This window comes from Podarcis cretensis, assembly GCF_951804945.1.
Source record: "Podarcis cretensis genome assembly, chromosome: 7".
In the NCBI taxonomy this organism is placed as follows: domain Eukaryota; kingdom Metazoa; phylum Chordata; class Lepidosauria; order Squamata; family Lacertidae; genus Podarcis; species Podarcis cretensis.
The window spans coordinates 55,999,824-56,027,053 of NC_137176.1; the positions used below are offsets into that span (position 1 = coordinate 55,999,824).

Sequence of the window (27,230 nt, forward strand, 5' to 3'; positions counted from 1 at the left end):
AACTGGCTTTGAAATTGATGAATGCTGCTTCGTGATTTCAGATCTCATGAGGGAGTATTGAAATAAGCTGAATGTGTGAATTTGATTTTTTGCATTTAAAGAAATAGCACATGTGCACACACACTCATACACATACAATTAGACATTCCTAGAATACCTGCCTTGAGGGGGGTGTTTTATTTTCTTGATCATGTGCCGTTTTTCATAGTACTGTGCTAGCAAACTGCTATAATTAGATTAACAGCCTGCTAAACAGCAGTGACAGTATCCAAGTCTCAAAGAGCATGTGCTAGATTCTGCATGCGCCTTTCTCCGATTGGCTGCTGGCATTTGCTGCTTGCCAATTTGATAGGTTTCCACAGTAATCTTTATGCTGCATTAGAGACATAGATACAGAGGTACAGTGTTCATGCAACGGTAGAGGAAGTCTGCCTCTTCTGTGTAGAATAAAAGAAAAGCCTACAGACGATAGAGGCATTGCTCTTTGTTATAAACCCATCAGCATTTAACAACTGCTGGCTGCAAGCAGAGGTCAGTGAAGGAGTTTCAGTTAATGGTAATTACTTTCAGGTCTTTATCTCCCCCCCATAAAACACATCCATGCATGAAATGAATACAGTTAATCATGTCATCTGTTTAATTTGATCTTGCTTTCATTAATATTGTGTGTACTCCAGCGAGATGGTCATCATTATACTAAGAATTTAGCAGAGAAGTATAATGTGTACTGCATGAAGAAATTGCTCTCATATGAAATCTGGAGCGTGGCATGTACCTTTTTTGTTATTCTAAGAGCAGTGTTGGTGTTTATTTGAAGGGGGGTGGCTGAACATTTGAATTAGAGCATATATGATTTTGCCTTTCATGGAGACGGAGATATTTCTAAGCAACGAGCAGATAACAGGGAATAATGTCAGGATGTATGCTTTAATGTGATTGGTGCAATAACTGCCTGCCGATTTATGCATAGGGAAAGGAATTCGGATTAATATGCTCCATTGTCTGTCTGTCACCTTACGTTGTTTGGGTGAATTCTTTGTTTGATCCTTTGAATTTTTTAAGCAGCCTTTCAAAAACAGCCACTATAGTGCAGTGAATCCATCTCTGCACACTCATTGTTCCCAAAGGCCAAACAGTGAGATCAAGCTTGTGTGTGTGTGTGTGTGTGTGTGTGTGTGTGTGTGTGTTTAGGGACCTTGCCCTGAATGTAGTGAAAGGGGTATATATTGCTGCAGTGATATATCTGACAAGCTTGGGTGGGTTTTTTGGTTTTTGTTTTTTTGGTGGGGCGGGGGGGGGGGCTGTTCAGGAAAAAAACATTTCCGAAATTTGATTCATCTTGTATTGTCCTGTTTTTTCATTTGGGATTTGTGTGGTGACCGATCCAAACTTATTCAAAACTATGCTGATTGCGAGGGTTTATTAAAAAAGCAGCCAAAGAGAGCTCTATCTCCATGTAGTCTCAGAGTGCGCTGTGACTTACTGTGTTCAAATCCCATTCAAATGCATGGGACCTTGCACATGATGACGATGGTTTCAGTGGGTTTCTGCAGGAGAGGTTCTTTGAGGATGTTCCCTTGGTTTGTTTTGACTGCTGATAGCCCATAAATGTGCATTAGGTCACCAGTTGTCCAGCTGGCACTTCGCCACCATGCGTCTGGGTAACAGGAGATTTGCCTCAAGTGAGCACAAGCTATGGACTTTCACTACTTTGCTTTCACTTCTTATCTCTCCCACTAATCTCTGGCTCCCTCCCTCCCCCCCCCCCTCAGTGAAGTTTTGCACTGCATTGCAAAGCAAAACTAGGTGAGTCATAGCTATCAGTCTTTTGCCCATAAAAGCAGGGTTTTTTTGTCATTTGTTGTCAGCTTTGTGCATTTTACATTTGAACACAGAGAGGATGGAAAGCAAACACAAGAAAGTAGTCGTTCATCAAATATTTTACTGAGTTTAACCTTCAGCCTAGATTGTTTTAATATGGTGCATAATGTTGATAGTTTGTTTTGTTCTATTTGTAGAACAAGAGTTAAACTAGTGGTTATGACTGACATCCCAAATTTGGTTCATCACACTTTTGAATCTGAGCCCAGCTATGAACTCGTTGGTGGCTTTTGGCAACCCTCTCAACCTCAACCTTCCTCTCCCAGCTTTAAAATATTAATAATACTCATCATATTACAGGATTAAATTGATAATATATGCAAAGAACTTTGAACATGAATGTGGGGGTGGAACTGTAGATTTTTATTTTTATTTAATTTACTTGTTTATTCCCTTAAAGAAACTTCAGTACCAGTGTTTTCTGAACTCTGTATTCCCAGAAATTATAGAATAGCCCTTTTGCATAGCAACAGTTAAGTCTAGTACAATGATGAATAGAGAGAGTGGGTGTGCACATACAACCTGTGTGATACTGTCTGCTAGCCCCTCTCTGTGCTCTATTGCCAATTATAATTGTCCTGTGTTTTCTTTTTCAAAAGAGACCTACTGCCTCCTGTAATTATCTATGTGGGTGGAAAATAAAATGTTGCAGTCTTTTTATGGCATGGCACGATGCTGCCAGTGCCTTGCAGATGTTGACAGCAGCTCATGTGACAGTTCTAGACAGTTTTAATTCAAAATGAGAAGTACCTGTCTTTTCTGTGCCAGCAACTACCGGTATATAGGACAAGCTCTAGTTTTCTGAAAACATGGATGTAACTCCTTAATTTGTGGCAGGTTTTATATACATCTCTTAATAACCATTTCATGCATGTGGTATCTTCCATACTGAAAGCTGTTTCTGACACAGTAACCCTGTCAGCCTTTCCCAACCTGGTGCCCTCCAGAAGATATTATTGGACTACACTTCCCATCGGTTTCAGACAGTATGGGAAATGGTCATAAAATGATGGGCGGTGTAATCCAACAATATCTGGAAGACATCAGGTTGGAGAAAACTGATCTAGTCCCTTATCAGTACTGTGCTAGCAAGATGACATGAAAGCTTGGTGGTTTCTAACAATGTTAAAGAATGGAATGAAGAAGGTGTTCCTACAATACACCCTCATTTTGTTGTGATAATAGAATTGTAGAGTTTGAAGGTACCCTGAGGGTCGTCTAGTCCAACCCCTGCTATGCATTGTTCTCAACTAAATCTTACAGGACAGATGGCCATCCAACCTGTGCTTAAAAACCTAGAAGGAGAGTCCACCACCCTCCTGGAGAATCCATTCCATTGTCGAACAGCTCTTACTTGTCAGAAAGTTCTTCCTGGTGTTTATCTGACAAATACATGTTTCTGAGTTTTTCTGACCATCTTCCAAACATTTGTGCCTGATTTGTTTCCTAACAGCTTCTCTTCCCCATAATTTATTTATTTTTAATGCAAGTGAGGAAAAGCAATGTCAAAGGCAGTCTAGTAATGCATATGGTATCTGTCCTGCTTTTCATGTTAAGAGACCTTGTAAACATAAGAACGAATGTGATATTGCATCACATTAAGATATTGCTGAGAAATAAGCTGGTCTATGTTTTGTTTTGCAAAGGTGTATTGGACTCCTAACTCCCATCAGCCACAGCCATATAGCCAATGGTCAGAGACAGTGGGAGCTATAATCTAACAGCATCCAGAGGGTACCAGGTTGGAGAATGCTATAAAATTTCCTGGGAGAGGGCTAAGAGAAAGAGGGATACCAGATTTGTTTGTTTTTTCTTATCATGCTGGGTCACCTTCCATTTTTTCCAAGAAGCTCCCTGTGTGTGACAGTAGTACTTTTCCAAGGGTGGAAACAGTTGTTGAGAAGAGCACTACTGCCACCAGTTTGCATTCATTGTAGACCCCACGGGATGCTTTCTTCCAATGGATTGTGCCAGCAATCTGCCCTCAGATGTTTGGGACCACTCTTAAGAGACTGAATGTTTCTATCTTAACCAGGTTCCTCGGAAACTTCTTTGTGAGATAACCGATGAATAGTTAAATACCAAACAAAAGAATACCAGTAAACACCAGTATACATTAGAACAAACAGTTTCATGATGAATGTAGCAGTATGGTTTTATAAAAGGAAGAACTCTGGATTCTGGCCAACCAACACTACCACAAAAATAAACAATCACATATTAGGAGAATGTCAGATATAGCTGTGTTCATAGATTACGTGGACTCTTGGTCCTAGACTCTCTGCTTTATCACAGTATTTTAAAAGTTCAGAAATCATGGTCACTCTGTGCATGAGGATGTTACACACAGTGAATTATGTACTGGGGGCTTTTTCTATATCCAGCAGTCAGATAACATTTCCACCCCCACTTATGTTCCTCAGTCATTTGTATCAATGTACAAATAGAACTTCAATTGCCAGCAATCTATATGGGATGGCTGCCTTTCCTGGAATGAAAAAAAGGAACTATGGTTATTACAAATGGAGGACCTCCTGTTAGGCCCAGTAATAAGAGCCATTAGGCTGACAAGCATCAGAGACAGGGCCTTTTCAGTAGTGGCCCGCATTTTTTGGGAATCCCTCCCCAAGGGCGTCACTGTTGCTATTCTCCTGGAGACACCTGGTTTGGTTGTCTTAGGGGATTTTAACATCCACGCCGACACAACCTTACAAGGGGCTGCTCAGGACTTTGTGGAAAGCATAAAGCATGGCCTCCATGGGGCTGTCCCTGAATAAGTCTGGCCCAACTCATAGCCGCGGACATGCCTTAGACCTGGTGTTCACCTCTATGGATGTTGGTGATTTGACACTAAGTAAAAGCAAAACTAAAGAAGTGCCATGGTCAGATCACTTCCTGGTGCAACTGGACTTCTCCGCAACCCTTCCCCTCTGCAGGGAGGTGGGACCGATTCGGATGGTCCGCCCCCACCACTTAATGGATCCAAATGGTTTCCAGAGAGTGGTAGGCGATGTTTTATCCCATGTTGATGACCTTTCAGCTGATTCCCGGGTGGCCCGCTGGAATGTGGAGTTAACCAGGGCTACTGACTGTTTGGCTCTGAAGTGCCCTCTCTGATTGCATGGAGCCCAGACAGCCCCATGGTTTTCCTTGGATCTGAGGGCAATGAAACAATCACTGAGACGGCTAGAGCGCCGGTGGCGGATAACTCATTCTGTATCTGACTGGACAAGGGTTAGAGCTCAATGTCGAGCCTACCAAGTGGCGATAGCAACGGCGAAGAAGACCTTCTTCACCTGTATTGCACCTGTGGAAAACAGCAGCAGGAGACTCTTTCAGGTGGTTCACAATTTAGCGGAACAACCTGCTGCATTGGGGCCCAGTACAGGCCACATGATCTCCTGCAGTGACTTTGCAAAGTTTTTTGCAGATAAAGTTGCTCAGATTCAGGAAGAGGTGGACTCCACCGTGGGAGCAGGGCTGGAGCGGGAGAGTGCTAGAGTCCTGTCTAGTCAAGTTGGGTGGGATTAATTCCAATCTGTTACCTCTGAGGATGTGGACAGGCTGCTTGGACAAGTGAAACCAACCACCTGTCTCCTTGATTCTTGCCCATCCTGGCTTATAAAAGCTAGCCGGGAAGGGCTTGGCGATGGGCTTCACGGGGTGGTGAATGCTTCTCTTTGTGAGGGAGCCTTCCCAGACCCACTGACCATAACATCCTTCTGGATGGTCTAGAGGGACTGGGGGCACTGTTATACAGTGGTTCCGCTCCTTCTTCCTGGGCCGTGCTCAGAAAGTGGGGGGCGGATTAGTGTTAAGACCCCTGGGCTCTCACTTGTGGAGTGCCTCAGGTTTCTGTCCTCTCCCCCATGCTTTTCAACATCTACATGCAGCCGCTGGAAGAGATCATCAGGGGGTTTGGGCTGGGTGTCCATCAATATGCGGATGATAGCCAGCTCTACCTCTCTTTCAAATCAGAACCAGTGAAGGTCCTGTGTGAGTGTCTGGAGGCAGTTAGAGGATGGATGGAGGCCAACAGATAGAGGTTGAATCCTGACAAGACAGAAGTACTGTTTTGGGGGGACAGGAGGTGGGTGGGTGTGGAGGACTCCCTGGTCCTGAATGGGGTAATTGTGCCCCTGAAGGACCAGGTGTGCAGCCTGGGAGTCATTTTGGACTCGCAGCTGTCCATGGAGGCGCAGGTCAATTCTGTGTCCAGGGCAGCTGTTTACCAGCTCCATCTGGTACACAGGCTGAGACCCTATCTGCCCATATACTGCCTCGCCAGAGTGGTGCATGCTCTGGTTATCTCTTGCTTGGACTACTGCAGTGCACTCTATGTGGGATACCTTTGAAGGTGACCCAAAAACTACAACTAATCCAGAATGCGGCAGAGCTAGACTGATGCCTGGGAGCGGCCGCCAAGACCACATAACACCGGTCTTGAAAGACCTACATTGGCTCCCAGTACGTTTCTGAGCAGAATTCAAAGTGTTGGTGCTTACCTTTAAAGCCCTAAACAGCCTCAGTCCAGTATATCTGAAGGAGCGTCTCCACCCCCATCGTTCTACCCAGACACTGAGGTCCAGTGCTGAGGGCCTTCTGGCAGTTCCCTCACTGTGAGAAGCCAAGTTACAGGGAACCAGGCAGAGGGCCTTCTCGGTAGTGGCACCCACCCTGTGGAATGCCCTCCCACCAGATGCCAAAGAGAACAAGAACTACCAGACTTTTAGAAGACATCTGAAGGCAGTCCTGTTTAGGGAAGCTTTCAATGTTTGATGCATTACTGTATTTTTATATTTTGTTAGAACCCGCCCAGAGTGGCTGGGGAAGCCCAGCCAGATGGGCAGGGTATAAATAATATATTATTTATTATTCAATGTTTGATGCATTACTGTATTTTTATATTTTGTTAGAACCCGCCCAGAGTGGCTGGGGAAGCCCAGCCAGATGGGCAGGGTATAAATAATATATTATTTATTATTATTATTATTATTATTATTATTATTATTATTTTATTAATTAACTTTGGAATATCTATTTTTTTTATTTCCAGGCTGTTTAACTAATTTTGGAAATTTTAACTGCTGCTGGCTTTTAATTTTAACATTGTACTTCTTGTAGCTTGGTGTAAAATATATGTTTACATATGTTAAAATGTTTTGGCAAGCCACCTTGGGAGGGCAGTGTGTATGCTTTAAATAAGTAAATACAGCAAGGTGAAACAATATTTTGACCAAGAGTTATAAAGAAGTATTTTTTTTTCTTTTACCTGGTTAAACATCAGTTTTCCCAGCTGATAGAAATGCACTTCAACTTTATAATACACTCTCATAAAAAATTCATAACTCCTACTTTGTCAGAGAAATCTGATTTTCCTTGGATACATAAATATTGCCTTTGACAAGAGAATGTCCTACTGACAGGCAGTGAAAATGTGCTGTAAAACTTTAATATTTCAAGGCAGGCAATCAAACCAGTTGCAAAGAGGCTACAGTAAAAACTTCCACACATGGCTAGTTTCACTCAGGAAAAAGTTGGATTTTTAAGGGAATGCATGATATGAAATAATTTGCTCACACTTTGTTTTAGCAGACAAAACATTCACCCATAGCTAAAACTGCTTGATTTCTGCTCTGTTTCACCAATTGACAAGCCACCTATTAAGCTATTAATCCAGCAGATATGAGAAAATGCAGCATTCAACTCTTATTTTCCAACTATCTTGGTCTGCCTGTTACAGCTCCGTTAATTTTTGTTGTTGAAATGGTGCTTGTATCATTATCTCTCAATATGAAAATATGATACGCTAGCCAACAGTATTATTATCTCATAAAAGTGCAGGGACATGTTATCTTTCAAAGACATTAATTTGCATTTAAAATGGTTCTGATATATTGTCATTCTCACTGAAAGCAAAGTTGTTTACACTGTGTCCGCTTGCCATAAACCCAAGTTCTCTGACATCAAGGATATGTCCATGGTTGGGGTTCTCTCCCCCGCTTCTTTTGGGGAGTGGGGTGGGCTAGTGACATCTCCAGTGTCTTAACTACCAGCATCTCTTTTCAATGTCACCACCTCCTCAGTCCCCTTTCTGTGTGCATGCACACTACTTCAAGCAATGGAAAAGGGGTGAAATGACAGTAAAGAGGAATGGGATAGACTACAGCTGATTCTTTCTTTGGCTCCTTTTGGACCTTCTAGCCCTGATCTTCTTTGAAGCAAGTTCAGTGCTGGTGGGATTTTATTTGCTCCACTGGAGAATGGGAAGTCATTCCGGAGCCCCTGCATCATCCACAGCAATAGCAGATTTAGTAAAACATGACACTCTTTCATGCTGTTTTCCCCTGCCAGCGCCAGCCTTCTGCTTCAAATCTGTTTCCTTTTCCTTAGCATCTCTGATTGGGACTTTGCCAGTTGGTGATACTGAACTTGGGTGCATAGTACATAGCTACAGAGGCAACAAATTGCTTGTAAGCTCTTCTTTGAAATCCTGAAGCTTTTGTTTCTGCTTCTTTTCCCTCCGTTTTTAATACAGCAGAAAAATGTTGTATAGTGGCATGGTAATGTGAAAGGTTTAGAAGATGTGTAAAAAGAAAAGGAGTGAAAGTGGTCTGTTATAGTTTTGATTAGTGATGTGAAGTGAATATTCTCCACATCTATATTTTTCTGAAGAAATCTTTCCATTTCTAAACATTGGTTTACCAACATTAATTAGGAACATAATGAAGGCATGGGTAACTTTCTTCTGGGCTTTCAATGAATAAGTTTTTTTGAAGGTATGTGCTGTAAAGAGAGATTTCTGTTGGGAAGAGATGACTGGAGCAGCATTTTTCATTGACTGTGGAAGTAGTTTTTCTATAGCCAGATTCTAAAAAGGAAGACCTTTAAAGACCTTTATCTTTCAAAAACAATGCAAGCTATTCGGATTTTTTTCTTTTCTTTTCTTTTTAATGAAATAGGTGCCCTGTAAAACACATTTTCAGATGTCTTGACAGAAATGAAACCTTTTCTATCAGGTGGTTTAATTATTCTATATTATCCTAGAGTAATAAAGGATTATTCTAGCATAATCCTGACTCTAATAAGAAATATTATAGTGAATAACAAGACATCCAACTTCTAGTGCTGTCTGCACACTGGCAAAGTTTGTGATGTGAGATAACTACATGAAAAAAATAGGGCGAACAAGTTTTTAACATCTGATGTTATTTGTACCGGTAATTTTCATGTGTATTTTACATAAACCACCTAGAATTTTTGATGCTTAAGCAATATATTAATCCAGTTAAATCAACAATTTATCAAATCAAATAATCAAATAAAAATTAACATAAATGTGTTGTTATTATCCATGACGCATTGTGCCAAGTCATTTATAGGGTGAAATTTCACTGGTCTGCTGATGACACACTGCCCCATTTCTCCTTTTCATAACAGTGTGCTATCGTGATGCCTTCCCTGAATGATCTGCCTGAGTTCAAGCATAGATGATAATGAAAAAGCTTAAATTGAACTGAGACAAGAGAAGATGAGATGGTAACAGTTTGGTTCAGTTAAAGACGGCATTCTGTGTGCCTCTTTCTCCTGATTTCAACAGTAATGTTTCATTCAAAAACAATTTTTTTCAAAATGCCTCTTTCACTCAAAATAATGTTTGCTATCTGCAAATAGCAGTAATTTCAAACCAAGTGGAAATCACAAATGAACTTCTGCTGCCTATGGCAGTTGCTCTTTCAGAACTGTTACCCACCTGATTTTATCGTAGTGATACAGAAATTATATTTTCTTTCTACAAGTTGCCAGGTTTGCTTCCCTTGCACATGTGTGAAATAATTGTTCTTTGTTAACAGATGTGTTACCATGGAAACCCTCCAGGCTTCTTTACAAATATTATTGCTATGCATGTATACAAATAAGATAAGATATTATAGATCCAGTGTCTTAAATAACTGTTAAATGTTTGACAGAAATATGTACACATCAAAGTTCACCATAAAAACTTTATGGCTAAAAAGTGTGCTTGAGTAGATGCAGGATGGTTCTTTTAGGAATTTTTTTGGAGGGGGTGAATTTTGGGGGATCCTCCATGTGGAGGATTTTTGCTGGAGACAATGCCAGCAAAGTCCTACTTGCACCTGCTGCAAAATACATCTTCTGAGGGCAAGTACACTTCCTCCCTGAGTTCCCTGAAAAAAAGCAAGTATTTTGGGAGGAAAGGGTGAGTAGCAACACAAGCAATGGTTTTGCCTAATAAGGCAAGCTGAAATTTGTTGTTGACAACTTGATTACACTAGGACAGAGTTGCTCGAATTGAGCACTAAAGTTTAACATGATTAGTAGACCTTGGGCAGGGAGCTCAGTTTGCAGGACTTGCAAATAAGCAGACTGATGATGGTACAAGAAGTAAGGCAGTGGAGCCTGGCAGCAGGGCTGTAGCTAGGGGGTGGTGAGGTGGGCCCCTGCCAGGGGCACAGGAAAGGGGGGGGGCTAAAAATATGTCCATAAATATGTCTATAAATAAAAATACAGTGGTGCCTCGGGTTAAGAACTGAATTTGTTCTGGAAGTCTGTTCTTAACCTGAAACTGTTCTTAACCTGAGGTACCACTTTAGCTAATGGGGCCTCCCGCTGCCGCCGCACCGTGATTTCTGTTATCATCCTGAAGCAAAGTTCTTAACCCGAGGTACTGTTTCTGGGTTAGCGGAGTCTGTAACCTGAAGCGTATGTAACCTGAAATGTCTGTAACCCGAGGTACCACTGTATTGATTATTGCCTCATAATAGAAGGTTTTAAATAGAGGGTGAATTGAATGGGGGGATGTTGGAGGAGAGGTGGAAAGAAGAACTAATTTGTCAGTGGCTAGGGGATGCAATCTGAACAATTCTGCCAGGGGGTCAAGATCACCTAGTTACGGCTCTGCCTGGCAGCCAGTATATACTGCAACTAACAGGTAACTCACATAAAGCCAATATTGTGTATTGTCAAGGCAGCCCTGAAACCACCCCCATGTGTGCATCCCTACCTTTCCAAAGCTGGTGCATTGAGGAGGCATTTTTGCCATCGCCCAACCACCACCAAACAAGGTGGGGAGCTTTTAAGCCATCCAAGTTCTTGCAAGGGCCTGCTAAGCAAGGTGGAGAGTTTAAAAGCTTTTTCCAAGGCGGAAAGAGCTTTTAACCTCTCCTCCTCGTGCATGTTTAATTTGTGTGATTTGAGCTGGCTGGCTGACAAGCATGTAAAGCTGAAACCATGCACGTTAAATGTGTGTAAGTTGTGAGTTACCTGTACTTTGCCCTATACGACTAAACCTCTTAGTATATTTCTTTCACATAGCCTACAAGTTTTTGAGCTGGTGTGCGGGATGAATATAGTAGGGCTTACCAACTTTTGATGACAGTAGGGAATTTAAAGGCCAGCTAATGAGTAATCAAGTGTATTAAGAGACATTGAGCAGGCTTATCAGATCATAATCTCAGGTTCATATTCTGTAATGCTGATTTCTCCAACTATTGTCTACTGCCTAACTTATAGTTGTTTTCTCAATGCTGTAGGTCAAATCCTACACACGTTGCTTAAGTCTTGGACAAATCTACTTTTAAAAAAAATCAAATCTGATAATTCAAGGTTGTTTTCTCAGGGATTCTGACATCATGCTTCTATTTGCAACATCATGTAGCTGCCTGGTATGAAACCATCCACTTTTTTCTTTTTTTCTTTTTTTGGTTCTCTATATTCCAGTTTCAAAAAAACATATTTTAGGAATGGACCACTCTGCAGCCATAGTGTAAGGGTTCTAGGGGTTGCTCGTGCGTAAGCCGGTGCTTATTTCCCCGGCTGGGTGCAAACACCTGGCTGGGTTGCCAAAGTGAACCTTTTCTGTCCGGACAGCCACTTACCCGTGGCTGACTCAATTTTGTCCTTTTGTCCTGACATTTATGTAGCTGATAATTTTCACATTTTATGTAACCTTTCACATATGAAAGCCACTTCTGGATATTTACCATAATCAGGTTGGAAGTTTAGGCATATCTGCGATAGCTCAACCAGGAGAGCATGAGACTCTTAATCTCAGGGCTGTGGGTTTAAGCCCCACGTTGGGCAAGATTCCTGCATTGCAGGAGGTTGTACTAGATGACCCTTGGGGTCCCTTCCAACTCTACAATTCTAGGCTTCTAGGCTTCCTTGATAATTGCATCAAGAAATGAACTCCTTTGCAGCCCTGTTAGAAAACCTGAATTTTTCTTGTGGTTTTCATGGATAATACCATCTCTGCTCACATGACAAAATGTGGGGCAGTTCTTTCCCACCATTTTCATGGGTGAATAATGAGGAAACAGAAGCGCACATGAACATAAAGGGTGATGACATGTCCAGTGACATCCAGTGTTGTGCTACACAGTGTCCACTGGCATGAATCAAATTTAGCATGACATGGCAGTATATCAATCAAAAAGCCACAATTCCATAATGCAACAACTAATGCAGTGTAAAATGAATATTAGAAATCAAGACAGAAGTACTAGCATAATGACCAGAAAAACTAGAGCAATAATCTCCATGTCTGAATGCACCTGGAATCTGCATCTGGAAACTTTTACCAGGTCAGTCGTGTTCCTGTTCTCCACGCCTAATTGGTCATATTGTTCAGCATTCTTATAATTTTCCTTATATTTATAAATAGTAATAGGTTCCATGATCTTTATTGTACTTTAAGTACCGGGTACGAATCAACAGATCTCCTAGAATTTTGGGAGGTGGGGAAGGGGTTTCCAACTACCAAGATTCATCAGGTTTTTGAAATGCTGACAAGTATTTGTCTAAAGCAAATCACCACTGAAGAATCTGCTAGAAGTGTTGCTACACTGTTTATCTTACCTACATAAGCTGATTCTATTTTATTAGACTTTCTGAGGAGGGAATTGTTGCTATTTCTATCTTAGTTTTTCATTTCTTGAAACAAGTGAAGTGTAAATGAAAGAGTTGTTTTAACCTCTTTTCTTCTCCAGATGCTATGTTTACTTAAAATCTAATCACTAAAGTGTTTGCAGGTCATAAGTTTATTTAACACTGAAGGTAGTATGCACAGTCAATATGTGCAATATGCTGTGTTCAAAATTTTCAAATATATCATGGATCCATTATATAAGCAATAGGAATTCAACTTGGTTAGAAGTTTATGCATCTTGGCATTGGTGTACAAATTAATTTATTTTTCATATTATATCATATTATATACTAATTGAACTTGTTCTGCAATATACTAACTTGATGTTAATCCATATGATCGTACTGTTTGTTATCTGTGTACAATTTTGGTTTAAGTATCCGTGATTTGAATTAGGTGGCCAGACTGTTTGCATGTTGAAGGTATATAAAACAGCCTACACCTCCCATTGTATACACTAAATTACTTTTGTAAAGCGCAAAAGGGAGCCTTCTATCTTCTGTTATCTTGTTCAGCTGGCTATATCTCAAGCTGGCTGACCAGCTATCAGTTGCCCATTCATGGGCTTTTGAAACTTTTAACTATTTATCTACATTTTCCAAAAAGTTTATCCGTATTTTCGCTTTCAACTTTTTGCCACCTACATTTTTTAAGCATAGCACTGTTCAGTACAAGACTGCTTGGAAGCATCAACCCACACAAAAATAATTACGTTTGGTGGCAGGAAAGTTTAAGCAGAGTGAGTCATAGATAATATTTTGGTGAATATGGTTGTAGACTCTGCTGTGTAGCCTTATTTTTTCTTTCTATTTCCTATAAATCTGCTGAGACACAGGTCACCTTTCTGTGGATGTTATTTCTTATGCAGCCAACCCCCTGCTGACACACACATGCTCACATATATTTTTTACCTTCTCACATTAAAACAAATATTGTGATTCTGAAGGCTTATTAGAAACAATGCTATCCCAAACAGAGATAAATTAGCCAAAAGAAAATTATGTATGATCAGCAAGAGCTTTGGAGGCTGTGAGTGAAGGAATTGTTTGGTGGTGGTGCTATGGTATGGCATAGGATGTATTCTATTGATGCACCCCAAATTTAACTATTTCTTTGTGTCTTGTGTTCTGTGTCTCTATAATAAGTGGGGCTCAGCCAGAATAGGGCAAATTTTGGAAGGAGTCTGTTACTGGCTTGAAAATGTTTGCCTGTGCAAAGACACCAAAAACAATGGCGCTTGCATTGAATGGGTCACATGATATCACTCTGTAGATTACTCGAGCTAAAATGTTTAATGCCATCATCACACTTATTACATGATGCCCAAGTTCTTAGGATAATGTTCTTATTGTTGTAAAAGGATGCAGTTTCTTATCAGGCACTTAGCAGCCTTTGAAGAGCAGAGAAAGGTATTAGCAGACAGGTAGAGGGCAGTTTTGTCCATTGAAAATGCTACCTTTCGTGCAAAAAAAATGCATGTGAATACTTGTATAACCAATGGCTGACATATGAATTGCTTGATGTGCCCATTCAGTTAACTCTGTAGACCCCCTGTAGTTTCCCCAAGATAGAACCCTGGCTGTCTTAAGCATGATGTCTGTGGCATACAAAAGGAATAAACAACACTTGGGATTTAAAGCAGCTGATATTCTAACTTGGTTCTGTGCTCTTCTTCCCTCTGCACTTCCCTCTGCATAAAAGTTTTATTCTAAAAGAATTTTAAGAGCTCTTTAGACTGGAGTTACAAGCGTTATTGTCCCAAACAGGCAGATAAGGTGGTATACCTGTGTCTGGGTATCACTGCAAACTGCCATGGTTTGCATGAATGAATTATGTATAAGAATACATAATCAAATGTCATTTTTCTAGCCAAGTTTCTCCCATGCTCCCAACTTACTAATTTTCCGGGTGGAGGAATATTCTTTTCCTTCCCTCATACAAGTTCACACCTCAAAACTAAATCAAGGCACAGATTTATTACCTCAAACTGCTTTTTTTTTGGGGGGGGGGTAACTTGGCTTGGCTTTTCTGACCTTTTTTTGGAATTCATATCTCTCCTTCCAGGAGAACTAAAAATGTAGTCTAGCATGACAGTTTATTGGTATATTGAAGCAATTATTTCTACATAATAATGCATAGATAATATGCAACGGTGTTGCTTTCAAATCTGTGTTACTTTATCTTTTCTTTTTCTTTTTTTATTAATTTTTTAGAAAAATTTTCTTTTACAAATTTAAATAACACATTCACATACACTATAATGCCAAATTCTTTTGGACTTCCCCCCGCTCCCTCCACAATCCTCATAATTTTATATTTATTTCACATTTCCTTTATAATTATATTGCCAGTTAATAAATCTTTACAACTCTTAACCCTCTCGCAATACCCTTTCTCATCACAAAGCCTCTTTAAATCCAACTAGCGTTGTCTGTTCATCACAAATATTTTCCAGATAAATCGTAAACTTTCTCCAGTCCTGTGTGAACTTGTGATCTTTCTGGTATCTAATTTTCCCTGTCAGTTTATCTAGTTCAGCAAAGTCCATCAATTTCCGTCTCCATTCTTCCAATGTTGGTAATTCTTCTTGTTTCCATTTTTGGGCCATTAAAATTCTTGCCGCAGTCACCGCATATTGAAAAAGTTTATAATCACTTCTATTAATTTCTCTTCCTGTAATTCCTAACAAAAAAGCTTCTGGTTTCTTCACAAACGTGTATTTAAACATCCTTTTCAACTCATTATATATCATTTCCCAGAAGCCTTTTACTTTCTTACACTCCCACCACATATGGTAAAATGTCCCTTCCCTCTCTTTACACTTCCAACATTTATTACATGTCTTATACATTTTTGCTAATTTTACGGGAGTGATATACCATCTGTATACCATTTTCATAATATTTTCCTTTATCGTCATGCATGCAGTGAATTTCATATTTTCCTTCCACACCTTCTCCCAATCTGCTAACTGTATATTATAACCAAAATCCCTGGCCCAATGTATCATAACTGATTTAACTTCTTCGTCCTTTGTTTGCCATTCCAATAACATTTTGTACATTTTTGACAATACCTTATAATCATTATTAATTATTTCTTTCTGGAATCTAGACTCTCCTTCAATATATTTCCTCTCTTTACAATCCTTCTTAAACATCTCATTTGTTTGGAAGTAGTGCAACCAATCATATACATATTTTTTAACTTGTTCATATGGCTTCAATTTCCATTTCCCCCCTTCTTTAATTACAATGTCTCCATAAGTCATCCATTCCTCTCTCATGTTTATCTTTTTGACACTCATGACCTCCAGTGGGGATAACCAATGTGGTACATTTGGTTCCAAAATATTTTGGTACCTATCCCATGTTTCTATAAGGGCACCTCTGAAAATGTGGTTGGCAAAACTTTTATGAGCTTTCTTCTTTCCTAACTATAAGTAGGCATGCCAGCCAAACCTATTGTCAAACCCTTCCAAGTCCAGTAGCTTGTTGTCTTTTAATGTTATCCAATCCTTTATCCACCAGAGACAAGATGCTTCATAGTAAAGTTTCAGGTCCGGCAGGGCAAAGCCACCTCTTTCTTTCGCATCAGTTAATAGTTTAAATTGTATTCGTGGCTTTTTGCCCTGCCAGATATATTTTGAAATCATTCTTTGCCAATCTCTGAAGATCTTTGTCCCCTTGATTATTGGGATCATTTGAAATAAAAACAACATCCTTGGAAGCACACTCATCTTGATTGAAGAAATTCTGCCCCAAAAAGATAACTTCATCCTACTCCACACTTCGAGGTCTCTCTTAATATTGTTCCAAGTTATCACATAATTGTTTTGGAATAAGTCAATGTTTTTTTGGGTTAACCATATTCCTAGATATTTTACCTTCTTCGCCACTTCCATCTCTGTTTCTCTTTGCACTTCTTCAATCATACTTTGATCCAAATTCTTCACCATAAGTTTAGTTTTCCTTTTATTTAATACAAATCCGGCCACTCTTCCAAATTGATCAATTTCTTTTATAACTTCTTTTAGACTATTTGTCGGATCTTCCATCGTAATTACCAGATCATCGGCAAAGGCTTTAACTTTATATTGATTTTGACCTACTGTTACCCCCTTTATTAGTTCATTTTGTCTAATAGAACTCAGCAGGACCTCCAGAACCATGATGAATAACAGTGGTGAGAGAGGGCATCCCTGTCTTGTACCCTTCTTTATTTTCACTTCCTCTGTAATTACATTATTTACTATTAATTTAGCTCTTTGTTCTGAGTATATTGCCTTTATACCATTATAAAAGTCTTCTCCCACTTCCATCATTTCCAAATTTTTCAACATAAATTCCCATGAAACATTATCAAACGCTTTCTCTGCATCCACAAACATTAAGACAGCTTGTCTTTCATTACTGGCAGTCAAATATTCCAAAATATTTATTATATTTCTTACATTGTCCTTCATATGTCTGCCAGGTAAGAAACCTGCTTGATCTTTATGGATATGCTGTTGCAATATCTTCTTAAATCTTGATGCTAAAATGCCCGAAAAAATCTTATAATCTGTGTTTAGCAGAGATATCGGTCTGTAATTCTTCACTTGTGTGAGATCAGAGTCTTGTTTAGGTATGAGTGTTATAAAGGCTTCTTTCCATGTTCCTGGTATGTCCTGTTGTTTCAAGATATTGTTCATAACTTCTTTAAGTGGTACCGTCAAGGAGTCCCTCATTTCTTTGTAATACGTTGCTGTAAATCCATCTGGTCCTGGTGCCTTTCCTTTTTTCATCTGTTTTATAGTTTCTACTATCTCCACATTCTCTATTGGGGCATTCAGTCTGTCTTTCATTTCTGTCGGGATCTTTTGCACCTTTTTTCCTTTTAAAAAGTTCTCTATCTTCTTTATGTTGTTTTTCTCTCGTTTTGCATATAGATGCTTGTAGAAATCCAAAAATCCTTTTCTAATACCTTTTGGGTTCTCTATTTCCTCGCCATCCACAATAATTCTGTTAATTGTACCTTGCTCTTTCCTTTTTTTTATTTGCCATGCCAGCCATTTTCCAGGTTTATTTGCGAATTCAAAATTCCTTTGTCTCAGCCTTTTAATGTTCCATTCAACTTCTTTGTTTATAATCATGGCGAACTGTGTCTGCAAAATTTTAATATTTTGTTTTATCTTGGTGTTATTTGGCTTCTTAATTAACTTTTGTTCATTATCCATTATTTGTTTTAGGATTTCCTTCTTCCCTTTCTCTCTGTTCTTATTTTTGATCGCATTCTGCTGGATGAAGAATCCCCTCATTACCGCCTTGCTTGCATCCCAAACTGTGCTGATCTTTGTGCCTTTATTCATATTATCTGCAAAGTACTCCATCAGTTTTTTTCGAGCATCTTGAATAATTCTTTCATCTTCCAAAAGGTAGTCTTTCAATCTCCATCTAAATGTTCTTTCTTCATACATCTTTATCTCCATTTTTATTGGGTTGTGATCCGAAATTACTCTAGGTTGGATTTCTATTTGTTGAATTCTAGTAGTTAATTCGTTCGAGATCCAGATTTGATCTATTCTTGACATGGACTGATTCGGTTCCGAATAGAATGTGAACTCTTTTCCTAATGGGTGTCTGAGTCTCCAGATGTCAATTAAATTGAGGTTTTGCACCAATGTGAAAAAAGTCTTCGGTAGTTTCCCCTCTTTACTGTCACTTTTTTCTCTTAATCTGTCCATTTCCGTTGAAACAACTCCATTCATATCGCCCATTATTATGATTTTTTGATCCATATATTCAAACAATCTTTCTTCCAATTTCTTATAAAAATCAGTCTTATTTCCATTAGGTGCGTAGATCCCGACAATTATTAATTTTTCGCACTGCCAATTGATCTGTATTGCAATTATTCTTCCTTCTTCATCTTTGAAGATCTGTTGAGCGTCTATGTTTTTCCTAACATAAAGGACTATGCCTCTCTTCTTTTCTTTATCTGAGGATATAAATTCGTTGCCCAATCTGTTATTAATCAAAAATTTTTTATGCTTTTTTGCCACATGTGTTTCTTGTAGACAGATGATATCCAAATTTTTTCTTTTTAAATATTGTTCGATAGTATTTCTTTTCTTCTTATCGTTCATCCCATTAATATTCCAATTCCATAATTTCAATGCCATGTCTTCCACTAATTAAAATATAAATTTATCAATTTTTTTCTTTATGATTCCTCCTTTTCTTCTTCCTCCTCCTCTTCTTCTTCTTCTTCTTCTTCTTCATCCTTCTCCTCCTCCTCTTCATCTGTTTCTCTGTTCTTTTTAGGTTTCCCCTTTAAAAATTTTCCTCCCATCGGGTCAGCTCCTTCTACTGCACCTTCTTCCTCCTCCTCTTCTGCCATCAATTCTTTGTAGCGTCTCTGAAACTTGCTTGTTTCTTCGGGACTTGTCAGTCTGTGTCTCTTGGCTTTGTATATAAAGGAAATCCCCTGGGGGAATTCCCACTTAAATTCAATCTTGTTTTTTTTCAAAATTTGGACCAGTGGTTTATAAGGGTCTCTCCGTTTCAACAATCTAACCGGTATATCTTTGAAAATAATTATGTAACTCCCGTCGATATTCAAACGCTTCTCTCTGGTTTTTTGGAGTATTAAATTCCTCATGTCTTTATCTTTAAAAGTAATCAAGCAATCTCCTGTAACTTTCCTTGTCTTGGTTGTCCTTACTCTCATCCTGAATGCGTTTTGAACTCTCTTCTCTACATCTTCTTTTTGTAATTCCAGCCATTGAGCAATTTCTGTTATTAATTTATCTTTTATATCTTCTCCTTGAACCTCTGGAACTGCTCTCAATCTTAGGTTCACCTCCCGTTGTCTCAATTCATTCATGGAGATTGCATCCCATAACTCCTCCTGTGTTTTAGTCATTTCTGAAATTCCCGCTTTCATCTTCTCCTCTTCTTTTTTAACTTCTTTTATCTCCGCTTTTGTCTTTTTTAATCCTTCCTCAACCGATTGTGTTCTCTTACTAACTTCTTTTATTTGACCTTTTAATTCTTTTACAGTATCGTCAATCTTCTGGTCCATTTTACCTATTTTGTTATCCACCTGCTCAATTCTAGTATTTACATGTTCTAATTTATCCTCCAGATTCTTTTCACTTTGTCTAATTTCTGCAAACATTTTTAAAATTTCAGATTTGAAATCTGCCTCAGGTTTTGAACCCCTTCTTTCTCCCGGTGTTCCTCCTTCCCCAGCTTTCTTCTGTGGGTGAGACATTTTCTCCTACTCCTTACTTTCTACCAGTTCCCTTTTTATATAAAACAGTCCCACTATCCCCAGTTGGATCCAAACCTTAAATTATACTGTGTCCCTCCTCAAAACAATTCTTATCTCAAATATATGAATGACACTTTTTTCCAAAATTCAATTCAAGAAAAAACAAATACCACTTTCATCCATTCAAAGTCCATCCAGCCCAGTCCCAAGTCTCAATATAGTCTCAATATAGTCTCAATATAGTCAATATAATCAGATACAATCCAATTAAACTCCACAGTTCAAATTGTCTATAAGCGTCTTCTTGCCACCAATTTGGCTATTCCATCAGTGTGGGTATTTGTTTAAATATGACCCAACTTTTACCAATTTGCTGGAGTTAGAGAGAACCCAAAGAAGAAAAGTATCCAAAACGAAACAAAAACAATCTTCTGCCACCAATTAGGCTAATCCTTAAAATCGATGTAAATGGAAAATCTTCTGCCACCAAATAGGCTAATCCAAATTTGTGTACATCAGTAATCCCAAAGCCAGGAGATTCATCAGAAAAAAAACCAAAAAGAAAGATCCCGAAGAGAACAAAGCAAGTAACAAAAAAAACCAAGTTGTTGTATATCTTCTGACCACTAGGGGCAAGGTCTCCAGGCCGTGTTAAAATGCTCAAATAATTAAATTGTTCAATAAAAAGAAATTGCCGTCCAAAAAAAAGAAACTAAGTCTTCAAAAGAGTGAGCCGAATTATGTTTAGTCCTAAGCGCCAGTCCAGATCAATTTAAAACGAACCTTCTTTTCTCTGCAAACATCAGACAGTCCTGTAAAGCTTTAACAATGGAGTCTGGAAATCCCCTTTTATTGTGCAGCTTTTATTTCACCACCGCACCAAAGTCTGATTAAGACAAGTCAATTTCACAAGTCCCCCAAAGGACTTAAACAACTCCGTCTTGCTCCTCTGTCCCCCCTTTTCCTTTAAATCTTCCTTGATAGCTAGTATCTTCCCAAAAAGGTTATTTTGTTCAGTTAAAAAGGGGGGAAGAAACAGCAGCCGCGAGCGGTAACTTACTTTCACTTTTAATCGCTTTGTTGTTTCTATGCGTCTGAGCTGATTGCGGACAGAAAGCTGGTCTCGTAGCTTCCAATTTTTCCTCCGGTTTCTTTCCTTAATTTTCAATATTCTTCTTTATATCCAATTAAGTCCGAATTTCTTTCAAATCGAGAATTGAGAGCTCTCCTTGCAAGCTCGGGGCTTCGTTTCTCGGAGGTAGCTATGGCCTCCCTGCAACCCGCTCTCCCCCCCGCCGTTCTCGTCGCTCTTATTAAGAGCTACCTGACGGCCGGGAGGTTCGCGTTTCGGCTGCCTGCGGGAACCTGAGTGTCAGGACACCCTCCTGACACTACTTCAGGGGGTCACTGCGCCCTGTGACACCCCCAATCCTCCGAAAAACTCGGGATTCCCCAGGAGGGAAAATCCCCGCTTGCGCTCGGATCGCTGTCAACCGGAAGTCCCGTGTTACTTTATCTTTTCGGTGTAAATTCCAAGAGATACATTGTATTGTTAGGTAGTCGTTTGCAGGTAGATGTGCTGGCCCATAAGAAAAATGGCAAAATCTGCATTAGGGGATTACCTTCATTACGCCAACCAAATTTTATGCTGAATATAGGATGCAGCTACAGCAGGCGTCAGCTGCATCCAACGTACAGTCCAGAGAGTGCATATCAACCCCACTCCCTTCATGATACACATGGGTACTGTTGTGTGCTAGTGCTGCACTTGTGATGACAAATGGGAGTTAGATGGCACCTCATAATATCAGTTTAAACTTTTTCAGAGTTTTCATATTTAGCCTGTGGAATGCTAATGAGGCTGTTCTTCAAGAGTAATCACAGAATATAACTGGCCTCTTGTCTGATAACTATTCAGTCACTTGAAAAATGTGTTGATTTATTTCTACTCTCTTAAAGTATTTTTTTTCTTTTCTTTTTTCGTAGGACTGAAATTACTGCAACACTGACTTGTAATTTTCATCCTAGGTTATCTGTGCCAAGAACAAATACTACTTACACTTCTGCAACACAAAAATAATGTGCTGCAGAAGAAGAAATAGAAATGGTTTAATTTAAGCACAAGCTTAGCAAGTTCCTTATTTACTGAACTAACGTTTTGTTGGAAACAAGATTTTTTCCCCCAACAATGTTTTTAATTTTAATGTGCTATATAAACAGCAGCTTGTTTTGGAAGAGGCTGCATGATAGAATTTGAAGTACTTCAACTGGGTTTAATTTCCACTGCATTGAAGCTAGTGACTAAGCTTCCATTGAAATTGAACAAAAGAGATAAATAGAGTCAAGAATGTGCAAGGATGAACATTAGGGGGTGATATTTATTTTTATTTGTTCTCGTCTTGTTTATTTATTTTCTTTTATTTATCTCTCTCCTGATCCAGATGTTAATGGAGAAGTATAGCTTCAGGTCACCAGCATACTGATGCCACTATGTTCCAAAACTCCCAATAACTTCATATATCATTATTATTATTATTATTATTATTATTATTATTACTATTATTAATAGTATTTATTTATTGAATATCTACAACACCTTCACCCAAGGATCACAAGGATTACAATATAAAAACACAAAGATGCATAACAAACTAAAACAATAACCACACATACACATTGTTTAAAAGGCCATAGATTGTTTAATTAGCCAAAGCCATAGCATATAGATGTTAAATAGCATTGGAAAGAAAATAGTGCCCCAGGGAACCCCATAGCACAGGTGCCAGGTAGTCTTAAGAGCACTCCCCCAATGCTACTCTTTGGACTTGATGATGTAGGTAGGAATGGAACCCCTATAGTACAATGCCTCTTATATCCACCCTACACAGCCAGTTTAGAAGAATACCATTGTCAATAGTATCAAAAGCTGCTGAGATATCAAGTAGTAGTAACAGGATTGAACTTCCCAACCCTCTCCCATTACAGATGACTGTCCCCCAAAGATCCTATGCAGAAGAAATACATAGAAGATTCACTTTCAAGTGTGCCTTTCTATGTACTAACATATAGCAGAATGTTAAAGGTGGTATTGTGCCTATTTCTCAGTTTTAAGCAAAAACTCTTAAGGTACAATAAGTCTTGTCCCCTCCACGGATTGTGTCATAGACTGGCTGGATGCCAAGGAGTGATGGGAGGCGCCAGCTGAATAACCCCCAAGGGAATAAGACTCAGGGCCTGAGATTTGGTGGTGGGATGATGATGATGATGAGTGGTCAGAGGGAGAAGACTGGGAGGAGGAGGTGTTGGAAGCTGAAGAGGTAACAGGGTTTGGTGAGCAGGAAGAGAGCAGTCCAGAAGCAGAGACCAAAGAGGAGGGGGATCAAGAAGCAGGGATATGAGTCAATCTGGTGATGAAGACAGGGTGTCTTCCCCTCCTGCTGTGACCAGTTCCCCTCCCATTCTGGTCTCCTAGAGGAGGTATGAAGATGGAGGAGCAAAGACAGGCATGGCGATGGAGTCTCCGATTGCTTGGGAAGGGCCCAAGGGAAGACTTAGGACAACTGTAGAGAGGTGGGGTCCTTCAGTCCCCACAACTACCTCATAGGAGCAGGATCTACCAGGATGAGTTGCTGTGCTCAGAAGGCCTGGCCTCCTGAGCCGACATTTCCCCCTTGAATAAAAAGTTAACTTGCACTGACGCTATGTGATTGATTGCTGACCTACTTCTGAAATCCGCTCCTGAAAGATTGTTTTCTGCTGCAAGTTTCTTGAAGATGAAATATATGGAGTGGTTGCAGAAGCACTCTGTCTAACCCCAACTATTGGAGGGGATCACTGTTTCCTTTAAGAGGTTTTACAGATGAGCTGTACAGGCTGGTGCCTTTACTCCATTTTCCTCCTCCAAACTTACTACTTTAGAGCATAGGTAGGAATTCAGTGGTCCTCCAGATGTTGCTGGACTACAACTCCCATCATCCTTGACCATTGACCATGCTGGCTAGGGCTGGTTGTAATTGGTGCCCAACAACATCTGGAGAATCACAGATTTCCTCTCCATATATCTTCCTTGTTCCTTCCTAAATACCTTCTGACATTTAACAGCTATTTGTTATTTTTTAATTATACCATTGCCCCTTTTAAAATAACTTTGAATTATTTGTGGTTCATGCATATATTTTCCACTTGCATCTAATAAGTTTTAATGTTCAAACATTTTTTCATTAACTTTCTTTACTGCTGCTTGTGCCATAAAGCTTTTCATCTGTCTTTTGAAGAAAATCGGGTTTGATTGCAAATATATCACCATTGCACACAGCTTGCTCTCTGTGTATATCTTTTAGCTTGTGTTGGGACTATTGGAATATTCAGTCTTTCCACCCATAAGCCATAAAATTATCCATATGGGTACATCTACACTTGGAGAGGTTTAATGATATCATATTAAATATTCCCAGGCTTTCTTGTCATGTTTTCAGTCCTGTATTATTGGAGGGAGAAGATGGAATGAGAGAGAGGTTTGGTCTGAAAACCATTGTCCATTTTAGTGCATGTTCAGCATATATTCTACAAGTAAGGTTTCCATAGTTTAAAGTTTGATCAGAATGTCCAGATTTTTTAAAATGATATATATTGAATTTTGTTATTTCTTTAAAAGCAAATAAATCCTCCCTCCTTCTACTATTACCGGTACATACTTCCTTATTTAAAAAATGTATTGGCTACTTCCGCTTACTTTGATGTTTCTTTCTTTCTTTCTTTCTTTCTTTCTCTTTCTTTCTTGTGTTAAATAAATTTTTATTGTTTTCCACAATTTAATTCCACATTAACACCAATAAAAAAAGAACATTTTTACACACACACACCCAATCCCCATGTGTAGCAATATCTTTTCAAAACCTTTTCTTCGAGATTCTAAGAATCTCTGGACTTCCCTCCATCCCCTCTTCTGGTTCTTTATATAAATAAAATTCTCTTATATTTCCATATCCATTTACCCAATTTTCTAATAATTACACATAGTTAATCAAAACTTAGTAACACTTCAAATCATTTACAATTATTTAACACACACGTCATTTAAGCGTCTAGAATATCATTTAACACAACTTTATGCATTCCACATCTGTACTTAACTATTATTTTTTCTTCTAATTTTATCCCCATCTCTATTAATTGCAAGCGTTTAATCAGAGCCTGCTCACTTACTTTGATTTTGTTGTGTCTCTGTAATAAATCAAACCAACAAGCACATCTATGATGATCTGGGTTTCAAATTCATTTTTGTTTGTAAGCCAAGTGGACACAGAGAGGGTGGGTGTCAAGATAATTGGTATTTCCACAATTGTTGGACAGATTTTATAACAAGAATAGTGTCTGTCTTAAGAACAGGAATGTTGTCACATCAGCCAGGCAACTGGAAAGAAAGCAATTGAATGGAAGTAAGGAATTGTATTAATGGATTGGATTTGTGAGGAACAATGACAAGTTTTGCACTCTCTTCTGTCTAAACTGTTCGGTGGGTCACTGAAATGGTGACATCTCACTAGTCAAAATGGCATGAATTAGGGTAGTTATATATATGTTTCTCTGGTATAGTGAATTATTTGTATTGGGGCTCTGAAATGATTCACAGATCTGTTTTACTATAGTGCTACATTGTTGAACTAGGTCTCAGAGAACATTCAGCTCTGATTCACTGGGTGACCTTGGGCCAGTCACCATCACTCAGCCTAACCTACCTCACAAGGTTGTATGGAAGACAAAATGGGGAGGACAAAACAATGCACTGTATATCACATTGAGCTCCTTGGAGAAAAGTTGAGATATAATTGCAGTGCTTTGGGAGGACCCAGGGTGTCTGCGTAAAAAATGAAGTGCCAGTGCTCATATCTTGATAAAACTGCCTTGGGTGCCAACACAGAGTGGCTGTCATAAGCAGCAAAACAAGATGGTGGTACTCTATAAACTGTACAGGTCTAGTTAAATAAATGTTTTGGCCTTGGAGTACTTTCTCTGCAACATTGGTAGATATCTCTGGCAGATAGGTTGCCTCTGTGTGTGATGTCCAAGATAATTCAGGGAAAGGATCTCTGCCCCCAGCCTCAGGGTTCCAGGGCTGTTCTACTGCTGTAGAAGTGCCTGGATCCAGTTCATTGCAAAAAATGAAGTATCAAGGGTTACACCAGCAATTATCAAACAAGCTGTATAGATAAGACAGTTGAATTCAATTGTGAGTTAGCACTGTGTATTCTAATTGGCTCTATTACATTTTGATTGATTGGTCTATGCTTCTGTATCCTATACATCTCTAGTACTAAAACTGAGCTTATAAACTATGATTGCATTTGACAGAGGTTATGCAGTTTGCTACTTGCTCAGTGTTTTCAATCACAAGGAATGAGATAAAAGTTTGAAAGAGCAATTCAGCTGAGGATTGGGCATTTAGTATCACTAGTTGTGTTGTGCCAAATTTACTCAGATCAGGAGAACAAGCTATTGTGATTGTTATTCTCCATATAAAAGCATGATGGAGCATCTAAATATAGAAACCCAGCATACTCTTCCCAGAATACAATTACTGATCTATATTTATTGCATAGGCCTTGTAAATATTTTTGTGCAAATTTGTCTTGGAATATCTAAGGCAAAAAATAAAAATGAGGGGATGTTTCAAAAAATTATCTTAAGTGTTTCCAGCATTTGATGCTGTAACCCACTTCGCCTTAAAACATAATTATTGTAACTTAGATATCAGTTTACTAATTTAATTGTTTTCCTGATGTCTTCAGTAATTCTTTCCTCCATCAGTCTACATCTAAATATAAAGTTTAATAACTTGTACTTGAGGTCATTTTACTTTATTTATTGGAAATTCACTGAAGAAACAGAAACAGTAGTGAAATCAAGGTTTGGACTTTGAGTTTCCTTAAGGATAACTGTGATAAAATTTGTTGAACTGTGCATAGCATTTTGTTTTCTTTTTAAAAAGCAAATATCAGTGTTTATCAATTATGCTGGGCTTTAGCGCCCCATTGCAACCCATTGTTTCAGGTAGCATGCACCCCTCCTCTTGCCACCACCTCTCTCTCCCCCACCTGTCCAGGCACAAATACCTACCCATCCCCTGACATCAGTGAAGTGCATG

At 39.1% G+C, this 27,230-nt stretch overlaps 1 protein-coding gene across 4 annotated transcripts in view; it reads left to right on the forward strand.

Moving 5' to 3' along the window:
• FAM110B (family with sequence similarity 110 member B) overlaps positions 1-27,230 on the forward strand; it is an 80,699-nt gene that overhangs the window by 39,540 nt on the left and 13,929 nt on the right. The window contains exon 1 of one of the 4 annotated variants that reach the window (XM_079984659.1): positions 401-556. The exons of 2 other annotated variants lie outside the window; for them this stretch is intronic. The gene's annotated coding sequence lies outside the window, so the exon portion shown is untranslated. Of the gene's footprint in view, positions 1-400; positions 557-27,230 lie in introns of those variants that run through there. One more of the 4 variants, XM_079984660.1, reaches the window with a different exon arrangement.